The sequence below is a fragment of the Lepus europaeus genome, chromosome 12 (genome assembly GCF_033115175.1).
Source record: "Lepus europaeus isolate LE1 chromosome 12, mLepTim1.pri, whole genome shotgun sequence".
NCBI lineage: Eukaryota > Metazoa > Chordata > Mammalia > Lagomorpha > Leporidae > Lepus > Lepus europaeus.
Window position 1 is genome coordinate 33194419 of NC_084838.1, and position 13596 is coordinate 33208014.

The 13596-nt window shown below is 42.1% G+C and overlaps 1 pseudogene; it reads right to left on the reverse strand.

The window, feature by feature from the left end:
- Positions 1–404: 404 nt before the first annotated feature.
- On the reverse strand, positions 405–8100 carry LOC133770945 (protein BEX5-like; annotated as a pseudogene).
- Positions 8101–13596: the final 5496 nt, after the last annotated feature.

Below are 13596 nucleotides of genomic sequence, written 5' to 3' on the forward strand. Positions count from 1 at the left end.
AATGTTTTGTTTTGTTTTCTTTTGATCATAGCCATTCTAATGGGGGTGGGGTGATACCTCAATTTGGTTTTCATTGGCTTTTCCCTGATGGCTAGTAATCCTGAACATCTTTTCCTGTGTCTGTTGGCTATTTGTATCTCATCCTTTAAAAAAATGCTTGTTCATATCCTTTGCCCATTTCTTTTTTTTCTTTTTAAATTCTTTATTAACTTTATGATGTGAGATAAACATTTTTCCATGCAAGTTGATAACACACCCCTGCTGACAGAAACAGTTACAGACTAGATCAAAGGAAATCTCCAATCAGCAAATGGCAAGAAAACACTAAAAGATTCACTGTTAGGCTTACATAAAGAAAATGCTAGTTTGGAAAGCAGGGGATTTGTTATCATTAACATCAAGATTCAAGCCATGAGGCAAAACTCATCATGATGATCATGGTGAGGGGGTCCCCTATAAGGATGTGCAGGCTAAACCTCAAATGAATATCCCTAATTTTCCTCCTTAGCTCTCTCATCTCCTCCATGAACCAATCCATGTCATTTGCTTCTCCATCTATTGAATCAATGTTATTGGCAAGCTTATCAGGCATATCTTCTCCAAAGTCCTGGACAGGTGGAACCCAACCCTCTCTAATATTGCCTTCAGGCTGCTGGCCTTCACCACCTTCTAAATGACAGGCTTCCTCCTCATTCTTTACTGGAGCCTGCTCTCCAAAATGTTTTCCTTGGGAACATTTTAGATGCTGAGGATTTTTTCATTTTCTTCCTGCAGTGACCAGAGGCCATCTTTTCTCTTAGTCTTGAAATCTGCTGTGCCAATGGACCTAAAGATCTACCAAGGATCGGTGTCAGCCTTCACCACTTTGCTCCTTCCCTGGGTAACAGGCTCACCTTCTTTCAGGGCAACAATGAGAAGCCCCACTGCCACAAATAACTGCCAGTCTGCAACTAGTGCCCATTGCTTAACTGGATTGTTTGTTTTGTTGTTAAGTTTCTTCATCTCCATCCATATATATTCTGGATATTAATCCCTTATCAGATGCAGTTTGCCTGTATTTTCTCCCATTCTTTCCACTTTGTTGATTGTTTCCTTTGCTGGACAGAAGCTTCTTAGCTAGATGTAATTCCATTTGTTTATTTTTGCCTTTATTGCCTTGCTTCTGGGGTCTTATCCAAGAAGTTTTTGCCTATCCCAATGTCTTGCAGTTTCTCCTCCATTTTCACCTAGTAATTTGATGGTACCAGGTCTTAGATGTAGAACCTTGATCCATCGTGAGTAGATGTTTGTATACGTTGTAAGGTAGGGGTCTTTTTTCAAACTTCATTAAGCAGAGATCCAATTTTCCCAACACCATTTGTTGAAGAGACTGTCATTTATCTAAGTAGTTACTTTAGCCAGTTTGTCAAAGACTAATTGGTTGTAAAATCATGAATAAACTTCTGGGGTCTCTAGTATGTTACAATGATCAACATGTTTATTCTTGTGCCAGAACCAGGCTATTTTAACTGCCTGTTAATATGCCTTGAAATAAGGTATTGTGATACATGAAGCTTTATTTTTGTTGTGACTGATTGCTTTTACCTCTTCAGGGTCTCTTGATTCCATATGAAATTTAGAGTGATTTCTTCCAGAATTGAGAATGTCTTCAGTATTTTCATTGGGATCAAATTGAATCTTTAAGTTGCTTTCAGTAGTATGGACATTTTGATTATATTAATTCTTCCAATCCATGAACATAGAAGATTTTTCCATTTTTTTTGTCTTCTTCTATTTCATTCTATAGTGTTTTGTAATTTTCATTAGAGATCTTGTACATCCCTGGTTAAATTTATCCCAAGGTATTTAAATTTTTAGTAGCCATTGTGAATGGGATTGATCTTACAAGTCCCTTCTCATTATAGCATTATTTGTGTACACAAAGGCTAGTGATTTTTGTGTATTGATTTTATATACTGCAATTTTTCCAAACTCTTACAAGTTGCAATAAACTCTAAGTGGAGTCTTTGTGGTTCATATATATGTGTTCATTTATATATGGTGAGAGTGGGTGTCCTTGTCTGGTTCTGGATCTTAGTGGAAATGCTTGCAGCTTTTCCCCATTCAATATGATGCTGATTGTGAGCTTGTCATTGCCTTGATGTGTTGAAGAATGTTCCTTGTACACTCAATTTGCTTAAGGGTTCTCTTTTTTATCATGAAAAGATATTGTATTTTATCAAATGATTTCCCTGTATCTACTGAGATAATAATATGGTCATATGGTTTTTATTCTTCAATTTGTTAATGTGCTGCATCATATTTAGTGATTTGCATGTGTTGAACCATCTCTGCATACCAGGGATAAATCCCATTTGGTCCAAGTGAATGATCTTTCTGATGTCTTGTTGGGTCCAATTAGCTAGTATTTTGTTGAATATTTTTGCATCTGTGTTCATCATGGATATTGGTCCATAGTTGTCTTTCAGGTTGTGTCATTTTCTAGTTTTAAAATTAAGGGGCTGTTTGGGGCCAGCACTGTGGCAGAGGTTAATCCTCCACCTGCAGTGCCAGCATCCCATATGAGTGCTGGTTCTAGGCCTGGCTGGTCCTCTTCTGAACCAGCTCTCTACTATGGCCTGGGAAAGCAGTAGAAGATGGCCCAAGCGCTTGGGCCCCTGCATCCACATGGGAGACTCAGAAGCAGCTCTTGGCTCCTAGCTTTGGACAGGCTCAGCTCCAGCCATTGCAGCCATTTGGAGAGTGAACCATGGGCTAGAAGACCTTCCTCTCTGTCTCACCCTCTCACTGTAACTCTACCTCTCAAATAAATAAAATCTTTAAAAAAAAAAAAAGAAATTAAGGGGCTACTGGCCTCTTAAGGAGTTTTTGGAGTATTCCCTCCTTTTAAATTGTTTTGAATAGTTTGTGAACTATTGGGATTAGTACTTCCATAAAAGTTTGGTAGGATGAGCAGTGAAGCTTTCAGGTCCTAGGCTTTCTTAGTTGAGAGGGTCTTTATTACTGACTCAATCTCCATCTTGGTTATTGTCCTATTTAGGTTTTCTATGCCTTCATGTCTCAATTTTGATAGACTATATGTGTCCAAAAACCTATCCATTTCTTCTAGATTTTCCAATTGGTTGGCATGTAGCTGTTTGTAGTAATTTTTGATGATTCTTCTTATTTCTGTGTTATCCATTGTTATATCTGCTTTTTCATCTCTTATTAATTTGGGCTGTCTAAATTTTTTTTAGATTTTATTTATTTGAGAGGTAGAGTTATAGACAGTGAGAGGAAGAGACAGAAAGAAAAGTCTTCCATCCATTGGTTCACTCCCCAATTGGCCGCAACAGCCAGAGCTGCACCAATCCAAAGTCAGGAACCAGGTGCTTATTCCTGGTCTGCCATGTGGGTACAGGGGCCCAAGGACTTGGGCCACCTTCTACCACTTTCCCAGGCCATAACAGAGACCTGGATTGGAAGAGGAGCTGCCAGGACTAAACCGGCACCCGTATGGGATGCCGGCACCGCAGACGGAGTATTAACCTATTGTGCCAAGGCACCGGCCCTGGGCTATCTCAATCTATTTGGTTAGTTGGGCTGATAGTGTTATCAATTTTATTTATTTGTTTCAAAAAAAACAGCTTTTCATTTCACTGATCTTTTGTATTGTTTTTTGTTTTGTTCCAGTTTTATTTCTTCTCTAATTTTTATTTTTTCCTCCTACTAATTTTGGACTTGGTTTGTTCTCGTTTTTCTAGCTACTTGAGATGCATTGTTAGATCATTTGTTTGATGCCCTTCCAATTTCTTAATGTAGGCACTAATTGCTTTGAATTTTCCTCTTAACATTGCTTTTGCTAACTCCTATATATTGTATTATATAGTTGTATTATATTATGTTGTCATCTTCATTTGTATCTAGGAATTTTTTTATTTTCCTTTTGATTTTATCTATGACCTACTGTTCAATCATGAGCATGTTGTTCAGTTTCCACATGTTTGCATATGTTCTAGAGTTTAAGTTGTTAAATTCCAGTTTCATTCCATTGTGATCAGAAAAGTTACATAGTATCGTTTCAATTTTTTTAATTGGCTGAGATTTGTTTTGTGGCCTAGCATATGGTCTATCCTAGAGAAAGTTCTTTGCACTGATGAAAATAATGTGTATTCTGCAGCTGTGGGATGAAATGTTCCATAGATATCAATTAGGTCCATTTGGTCAATAATGTAAGATTAGCTCTGTTGTTCTTCCATTGATATTTTTGTCTTTTCATCTGTTCATTGATGAAAGTGGAGTGTTGAAGTTGCCCAGTATTATTGTACTGGAGCCTACCTCTCCCTTTAAATTCATTAACATTTGTTTTAAATAGACAGTCATCCAGGCACTGGGTGCATATACATTTACTATAGTCACATCTTCCTGTTGAATTGATCCCTTAATCATTACATAATGCCCTTCTTCGTCTCTTTTAACAGTTTTTGTGTTAAAGTCTATTCCATCTGATAGTAGGATGACTACTCCTGCTCATTTTTGCTTTCTGTTAGCATGGAATATCTTTTTCTACCATTTCACCTTCAATCTATGTACATCTTTGTTGTGTTTCTTATAGGCAGCAAGTAGATGGATCTTGTTTTTCAATCCATTCAGCCAGGCTGTATCTTTTCATTGGAGAATTTAAGTCATTGACATCCAAGCTTATTATTGACAAGCAATGACTTGGTCCCTCCATTTTTCCGTAACTATTCCTGTTGTGTGCTTTGGATTTCCTTTGTACTTTTAGTAGGAGGTTTTCTGCCTTCACTTTCTTTCATGATGCTGACTGTCTTTTTCTGTTTCTGTGAATAACACATCCTTAGTATCATTTGTAAAGAACAAGTGGCTACAAATTCATTCAATTTGTGTTTTTTTTTATTTATGAATGTGAACTTTGCAGGGTATTCTGGGTTGATTTTTTTTTTTGTCTTTAGACTTGGACTATATCGCTCCATTCCCTCCTATCCTATAGGGTTTCTGATGAGAAATTAGCTGTCAATTGAATTGGAAATTCTTTGAAGATAATCTGGCATTTCTCTCTTGCACATTTTTTTTTGACAGGCAGAGTGGACAGTGAGAGAGAGAGAGACAGAGAGAAAGATCTTCTTTTTCCATTGGTTCACCCCACAGTGGCCACTGTAGCCGGTGCACCATGCTGATCTGAAGCCAGGAGCCAGGTGCTCCTCCTGGTCTCCCATGTGGGTGCAGGGCCCAAGCACTTGGGCCATCCTCCACTGGGCCACAGTAGAGAGCTGGCCTGGAAGAGGAGCAACTGGGACAGAATCCAGCGCCCCAACCAGGACTAGAACCTGGTGTGCCAGTGCCGCAGGCAGAAGATTAGCCTATTGAGCCGTGGCGCCAGCCTCTTGCACATCTTAGGATCTTTTCTTTAGGTTTTACTTTTGAAAGTTTGACCATAATGTGTTGTGGTGAAGATCTTTTCTGATCAGATCTATTTAAGGATCTATGTGTGACTCCTGTACTTGGATGTCCCTATCATTCTCCAAATTAGGGAAGTTTTCTGCTACAATTTCACAAAATAGGTCTTCTAATCCATTGTCTCTTTCCACATTTTCAGGAACCTCTAATACATGTATGTTTTTTCATTTGATAGTATCCCATAAATCTGAACACTATTTTCAGTTTTTCTAATTTTTTCTTATATTTTTTGTATAAGACATTTCCAAAGGTTTGTCTTCTAATTGGGATATTTCTTCTTCTGCCTCACTGAGTCTGTTGTTAAGACTTTCCACTGTATTTTTTATTTGACATTGAATTATTTTTAAGATTTTGTTTATTTCCTTGAATGAGTCAAAGAGAGAGAGAGAGAGAGAGGCCTTTCATCTGCTGATTCACTCTCCAAATGGCCACAACAGCCAGAGCTGAGCCAATCTGAAGCCAGGAGCTTCTTCTGGGTCTCTCACACAGGTGCAGGAGCCCAAAGACTTAGGCCATCTTCCACCACTTTTCCTGGCCATAGCAGAGAGCAGGATTGGAAGTTGAGCAGCTGGGACTAGAACCAGTTCCCATATGGGATGCTAGTACTGCAGGCAGTGGCTTTACCCACTATGCCACAATGCCAGCCCCAACATATTGAATTCTTTATTTGTAATATTTCAGTTTGATTTCTCTTCAATGTCTCTATCTCCTGGCAGGAATTCTCACCCATGTTATGTATGGATTTGTTTAAGTATTCGCAGCCCTGTGTTTTTGAGTAATCATATTTCTTTTTAATTCCTGCAGGAATTTCATCAATCTCTTCTTCACATTCCAATACTAAAGTGCTGTTGTGTCCCTTTGGGGGATTCATATTGTTTTTCTTGTTCATGTTTCGTATATTTCTACATGTATTTTTAAGCATTTGTGGAAACACTTGTTGGTTTTCCTCTCTGAGGACTTTTGTCCTTCAAATATACCTCTATGACTTAATGGAATGTCTTCTCCTTCGGGGAATATCTGGAAGTGTGTGCTGGGTGTGACCAAGGAGCTCCGGCCAATGCTCAAGGGTGGGGAAAGACTCCAGAGTGACATCCAAGTTAGGCATGGTAGATCTCTGTTGTCAGCAGCAGGGGAGGGTATGATCATATTGGCTGGTATAATCACTGCCTCAGCCTGTCTCTCCCAAAGAGGTGAACCAATTGCCCAGAGTGAGCCCACAGTGCTTATGTACCCCACCCACACAGGCACATGAAGCACACAAAGGATCTATGCGCTCCTCAGAGTAAGCACAGAACCCTCTGTCGTGACCCACTCCAGCTCCCAGGGAACTCTAAGTCTCCAAAGCCAGACACAGTGATGCCCCAAAGACCCAGCCATGTTCCACACTCTATAGCAGTCACAGGAAGCAGCACCATGAGCTTCCCCCTGTCCACAGAGAGCCGCAGCATTCCCATAGCCAGCTGCCTGCCCAATCAAAGTGGTCAGGGCTCTGCCTTAGCAAGTTGAGCTTGGGCACCTTGAAAAGATGGGGGGAGGAGGAGCAGTTCACAGGCCTAAGCAGCTGCCCCACCCCACCCTTTCACTAACCTTCCAGGCCAGATTCAAATTCAGTGGGGACCACAGATTAATCTCTGATAAAATCCTCTAGTCACACAAGGGCCACAGCAGCCTCTACCCACCCTAGTAAGATGGCACTACGGGGCCAGTATGGTGGCATGGCAAGTTAAATCACTGCCTGCAGCTCCAGCATCCCATGCAGGCACCAGTACAAGTCCCAGCTGCTCCACTTTCAATCCAGCTCCCTGTTAATGCACCTGGGAAGGGCAGTGGGGGATGGTCCAAGTGCTTAGGCCCTTGCACCCTTGTGGGAGACCTGGAAGAAACTCCTAGCTCCTGGTTTTGACCTGGCCCAGCTCCAACCATTACAGCCATTTTGGGAGTGATCCAGCAGATGGAACACTTTCTCTCTCTCTCTCTCTCACTCTCTCTCTCCCTCCCCCATCTCTCTCTCCCCTCACCCCATCTCTCTCTCTCTCTCTTACTTTAACTGTGTGAATAGAATAGAATAGAATAGAATAGAATAGGGCCCTTCCTCCTGCTAGTTGCTGGGTGCCTTTGTCAGGGGAGGGAGGAATGAAATTTGCTCTCCCTTCACAGGATTAGGTGGGCATCCTGCCCCCTTTAGTACTTCAGGCCTGACTCAAAGTCAGTGGGGAGCACAAGGTTCTCAACCAGGCAATATCACCAATGGCATGGGCTGACACTGGTTCCTCGCACCTCACTTCAGTAAGATGGTGTTCCTTGCAGCCACCAGCTGCAGAAGTTGCCAGTGGTTTCCCACTCATTGCTGCATGACTGTACCATCCCAACTGCTCCACAGCATCTCTCTTATTTCTATAGAATTTCCACTGCAAATGACTCTCCAACTGTCCCCTGGGAAAGCAGTTTCTCCCCTTTTGTTCTGTTATCTTCCTGCATCAAAATCAGCATGTCTTTGCCCTATTCAGCCATCTTGCCATCCAGTTCTCTGTTCCTGAGTAACCTTACCATCATTCTTTCAAATTCCTTTTCAAGCATTTCATCAGTCTCCTCTTCTTCATAGTCCAATATTAATGTAATATTGTGTTCCTTTTGGGGAGTCATATTACCTTCTTCATTCCTGTTTCTAGTATTTCTATGTTGACTTTTATACATTTGAGGGAGCACTCTTTTCTATCTCCTCTGGAGGATGGGCTTTGTTTTTTGTTTTGTTTTGCTTTGTTTTTTGATTGAAGACTTCATTCTTCAAAATGTGTTTGTGGCTCTGCAGAATGCCTAATCCTTACCCTTTAGTTCCCAGGGTATGGGTATGCATTTGGTGGGGCCAGGGAGCTCTGGCCACCATTTGTGGTCAGGGAAAGAGTCCAGAGTGATGCCTAAGATGGGCATGCTAGAGTATCTCTGGCCACAGTCAGTGGGGGCAGGGGATATTGGAGCCAGATACAGTATTTATAGTCTAAGCCCTTCTCTGTTCCAGAGTGAAGCAGCTGATTCACTACCTAAAGTGAGCTCACACTAGCACACCTGACTCACCCAGGCACTCGCACCATCCAGAGTACCACCCTACCACACAGCATATCCTCAACCCCTCTGCAATATCCAGTCCCAGCATACAGAAAGCTCCAAGTCTCTAATGCTACACTGGGTGGAAGCACAGGAACCCAGTCACAACCCAGCCACAACCTAGAACCCTCTGAGGACCACAACCTATGCCCAGAACTCACAGCTGTTGTGTGAAAGAGGTCTCCTCTCTTCCCTGTAAGCTACCTCAACCCAGCACCCTCTGTCAGCAGTGGGACTGCCCAGCATTCCCCAAGATCAAACAGAGTTTGTGACCTACCGATGCAAATTGAGACTGGTGCTTCAGTGGGTGGAAGAGAGGGAGGCAATGTTGCCTCCCTTCATGGAGCAAAGCTGTTGCCGAGACCCCACCAGCTCCCCAGGCTATGTGGGGCAGTGGGCACTGTGGAATTCTCCCTCAGTCAAAGCCACCAGTGGCAGTGGCCATGGCAGCCACCACCCAGCTCACCATGGTAAGATGAAAGTTTCCAGCAGAGTGCCTGAGTTCAATTCCTGGCTCCGCTCCTGTCACTGGAAACTCTGGGAAATATAAGTGATGATGGCTCAAGTAGTTGAGTTCCTACCATCCATATGGAAAATCTGGATTGAGTTATCACTTTTGGGCTCCAACCACAGATGTTTGGGGCATTTGGTAATGGGCCAGTATATGGGAGTTCATTCCTTCTCTACCTTTCTCTCTCTCTCCCTCTCTGCGTCTCAAATTTGTTTGTTAACATGTATGTTTCATATATATGGAAAATACCCAATGAGTAATTCTCAAAACAGTGACTAATTTCCACCTCATAGAACACCTTCAACAAAGGTAGGAAAAAATAAAAGGGTCTCTCGTGGAGGCAAATTGTGGGAAGGTAAATAAATAGCAGATAAATCTAGATAGTAAGGCTTGTTGTGCAGATTACTCTGGTGACATCTTCCAGGCTATTAAGGTATAAAGTTGTCCTCAGTGGTTCACTTTTGTCCTTCATGGTAGAGAGGAGGACACCTTTGTCCTAGTAAATCTGTGTTCGACTTCTAGGGAAACAAGGAGAGGGAAGAGAATTTTTCCCATACCTGCTTCTCAACATCCCTCAACTCAAAATAATCCTTATGCTAATGTAGCATATTCAAGGATGGCATATTCTAACCCCCTAGAAACTTGAGTCTATATAAAGTACCATAAAACTACAATATTTTTGTGTAAATGGATGGATGGATAGATAGGTGAATATGTGTAGCAATAAGAATGTAAAGTAATACACCATATTTTCAAGAATAGTTGCCTTTAGAAGATGATACTTTTGGTGTTTCATCATCAAACCCCATGCACTAGATTCATTATATTACTTGTAATTTGTTCTGCATCCAGGGCAATGCCTTGCCTGCCTACCGATACCCTGACAGAGGGTGTGGGGTGGGGAGACTGATAGGGGCTTAGATTCAGAACTAATGTAACCAATACTCTGCAGTATGGGTGCATGTATGTGGTGTGGATGAGGAAGAGAAGCACATAGCGACTAAAAGAATTTTGGAGAATGTGTAACATTTTTAAGCATTCTTAAATTGAAGCCTGAGTAAGACGAGAATAGAACATCAATTTACTTGCCTAGCATTTAGGCCAAGGACAATATGTGAAAGGGAAAAAAAATGAATGTCAAAGGACATTTAATTCCACTTTTTAAAGCATCCTTGAAAAATTTGCCAAAAGATGACATTTTAAAATGTTTCTCTTTTAGAATGGCTGCCCAGTATTAGCCTTCACCCTGCCAATGAGCATACACAGGAGATAAAAACCACCAACCCAGAAAAACACCAACTGTCAGAAGAGACTGACACATGGCAACCTCGGTTAATTCAGGCACAGAAATGCCTTCACTGAGGCACTGGGGTCTCCTCTCTCCCGCCTCTAAACCATTTTCTCTTGGCTTGGAATCATCTTTATGCAGTCCATCTGAGTATTTAGAATATTTCCATTTTTGTAAGTGTTCAAACTTCCATCTTCATCATTAAAACCCATATATAATACCCCTTTCCATTTGTATGAGTGTGCTCAACCAGCTCTTTTCCAATAAAAGCCATGTGCACTTTTCCTCACTTTGTATTTCCTAATTCCCTCAATAAGCTCTAACAGAATTACACCTCTATTTGATCTCCCAAATGCCCATTCCCACTAATTCACTGGAAGATTGCTGCTAGCTCATACTATTTCAAGGATCCAGGTAATTGATTGATGCTGACTGGTTTGACTCCATCTCTGCAGAAGATTGAACAAAAAGAAATGAGATTAAATCACATCTGAAAGGAAATTCTAAGACAGAAGGGGAAAGCTTCTTGAGTATATAAATCAAATGTTACAATGGTTTCTATTAAAGTAAAGAAACCAATCATCAAAGTTAATTTTAAAGGATTTTAAGTCTATACATCTATTTTTTAAAACTCAACACTATTTTGGAAGACATGATCTTGAATGAAAGATCTCTTGATCCATTTCTTTCACAAAAAGTCTATGACTAGCAAATATTATAGCAGGAAACTCTGTAAATTGCCTACCCAATACATATTGTTTCTTCTTGATGGCTAACAGGCTGATAGAGATGATCATGTAACCCAGCTGATCAGATATAAGCAGAGATGACTGGGAGAAGCTTCTGGGAAGTGTTTCAGGTAGGATCCTGAAAGCACTTGGGTTTGGTGGTTAAGACATTGCGGACGCCCACATCCCATATCAGAGTGCCTAGGTAAAAGTCCCAACTCTATTCCTAATTTCAGCTTCCTACTGATGTGCACCCTGGGAGACAGCAGGTAATAATCCAAGTAACTGGGCTCCTGCCATCTGTGTGGGAAACCTAGAATGAGTTCGCCTCTCCTGGCTTCAGCCTGGTGCAGCCCTGGAGTTGCAGCCATGGGCAGAGTGGGGTGGAGACAGTGAACCAGTGGACCAGAGCACACACTCTCTCTCACCCACTCTCTCTCTGCCTTTCAAACAAAATTTTTTTAAATGGCAATTAGAGGTGGGTATTGTAGCACAGCAGGTAAAGTTGTCACTTGAATCACTGGCATCTCTTATCTCTTAACTGCCGGTTCAATTCCTGGCACCTCCACTTCTAATCCAGCTTCCTGCTAATGCACACCCTAAGAGGCAGCAAGTGATGGGCTAAACACTTGAGTCCTTGCCATGCATGAAGGAGACCTGGAAGGAGTTCTGGGCTCCTGGCTAGGGCCTGAACCAGACCTGGCTGTTGCAAGCAGGTGAGGAGTGAACCAGTAGATAGAAGATCTTGGTCTCTTCCTTTCTCTCCTCCCTTCTCCTTATCACCCTTTCAAACAAAAATATTCTCTTTAAAAAAAAAAAATATCATTAACCAAAGCTCTTTTCATCCTTCGGTCTTTTGCTCTTTACCTTTCCCTATCCTTCTTTCTCAAAGGAACACACAGCTTGGAGAGACAGCCACCATCTTGCAACTGTGAGGAAGGGAACATCCAGTAAATCCTGCAGAGGAAGGCAGAGACACCTTGACTAGTGCCCCAGCCACACACGGCGCCATCTAAACTTCCTCTTATAAAAACAAACTCCTTCCTCATTTAGGCCCCTAAGATAAGATTTTGCATTACTCATAGCCAAACTCAAAGCTAACGGATAGAATTATGCTCTGTCATCCTTCCCATTACAATAGATAGGGTGTCCTAGCTCCTACTAAGCGCCAGTTATTCTGCCTGGGCTCTGGATTGCCTTTTTTTTATAGGTATAGTTATAGACAGTGAGAGAGAGAGAGCGACAGAGAGAAAGGTCTTCCCTCCGTTGGTTCACTCCCCAAATGCCCGCTATAGCCGGCGCTGAGCTGATCCGAAGCCAGGAGCCAGGTGCTTCTTCCTGGTCTCCCATGCGGGTGCAGGGGCCCAAGCACTTGGGCCTCCTCCACTGCCCTCCCAGGCCACAAAGCAGAGAGCTAGACTGGAAGAGGAGCAAGCAGGACTGGAACCCGGTGTCCATATGGGATGCCGGTGCTGCAGGCGGAGGATTAACCAAGTAAGCCACGGCGCCGGCCCCAGGATTGCCTTTTCCTTGCCTTTTCAATAAATTCCCTTTGCTTCTAGCATCATCACTTTCTCCTACTCTGCTTGATCATCACCACCAACACAATCATGTTCTAATGACAAGGAAGGGAAAGGGGAGGGGAGGAGAGAGGAAAGAGGAGAGAGGAGAGGAGCTTTACCCACTGCACCACATGCTGGCCCCAGTTTTCATAATTTTTATTTTAGAGATAGCATAAATGAGTTGAAGAAACAGAGTTTACATGGTTACTACACAGCAGACCCAAGAGATAGGCCTATTGGTCTGATCTTGAGCCCCAACACATAATCCCTATGCTATTCTGAATTAACCAGCAAGGTAAGAACTGGCCAGATTCTCTCAGATAGTTGTCTCTGGATGTATGTCTCAATGGCTTAGTATATGTGGCTCCCAGTGTACCTGCCTGTTCTGAGATATTTAGATGGTTTACGTTTATTCCAGAGCTTTTACTATAAAGAAGTTTCTGCTTCGGTACTTACTCAAAGACCTGATATCCTAAATCCCTCCAAAGCTATAACAAATTTTGGCTGATGCAGGACTCGACTGTTTGATGCCAGAGCTCCCTGGTTCCCCGAGCTGGGTGCTCAGCAGCTGGGCTCTCCTGGCCCTCACTTGTCCCCCGCTCTGGTGCTGAGCTCTGGCTGAAATATTAGCATATTTCCAGTTCTTTGAACATGAAGAGCATCTATCTGCTTGGGGTGGAAAGTTAAAATGATTGCCTCATTGGATAGAAACATGGAGAGAATGACATTTCTTTTAAACACCATTTTCTAACCGCACATAAAATGCTCAATTACTTCATGCCCTATTTTGAATGGGCTATACTAGAGGACTATGATAGGGAACATGGATTTTCCATTCCATTTGGTAGACTCCAAATAGAAAACATGTCAACAAACGAAATAATCAGGTGCTTTCACTTCTTAATGCCTTCAACCCTGCAGCTCAGAACAAGATCATCAGTTGTGCTT